The following is a 752-nucleotide window of genomic DNA, read 5'->3' as shown; positions in this document are numbered from 1 at the left end:
GAAAATTCACTCAGGGAGTAAAGGATGAATCTGGTCAAAATGTTAGCAACAAGCTGTAATGGCAACAGTCATGCTCAAATGGTGTTTTTCACGTGCCACCTGCACAGGAGCCAGTCCAGCGGCACTGGCAACGACTTCGCTTGAATGTTTTTCCAATGATTGGCCTAGCACTATATGTTCCTTAAGTAAGTACAGCTTACCGTATGTAATAATCTTTGAGGATAAACTGTCCTCATGAAATCCCTCATGGTCAACAAGTCTGCAAGTGAAACAACTGGATCCAAGGAAACTAGAGATGGTCAAGGTAGGCAAATAGTAAAGTTATTTAAGAACCAGGTAGCACTCAAAGTTTAACTGAATAGTGTGTTTAGTCATATTAATTTTTAAAAAAACAACCCAAACTAAACTATCCTGCCATCATACAAGTCAATACAAAACAAAAATATTAGGCGAATACAATAAATAAATGAATAAATAAATAAACAAACTAAAAGAAAACAACTCATATTCAGTATAAAAATGTTATTTAATCATAAACAACAATACAATGAGGTTTTTTTTTTTAATTACGTATATATATATAAATGTAGGATATATTAATAGTAAATATTCGAGAAGAAAATTATTACAATAGAGTCTTCAGCCAGTTTGCTGAATGTCTCTCAAAGTCTTTGTGGAGGGTTTTGTAAACACACACAAGTATACACACACACACATACAAATATATATATATATATATATATATATATATA

Source organism: Octopus bimaculoides, chromosome 3 (genome assembly GCF_001194135.2).
Source record: "Octopus bimaculoides isolate UCB-OBI-ISO-001 chromosome 3, ASM119413v2, whole genome shotgun sequence".
Classification (NCBI taxonomy): domain Eukaryota; kingdom Metazoa; phylum Mollusca; class Cephalopoda; order Octopoda; family Octopodidae; genus Octopus; species Octopus bimaculoides.
This window is presented reverse-complemented; position numbering follows the sequence as displayed.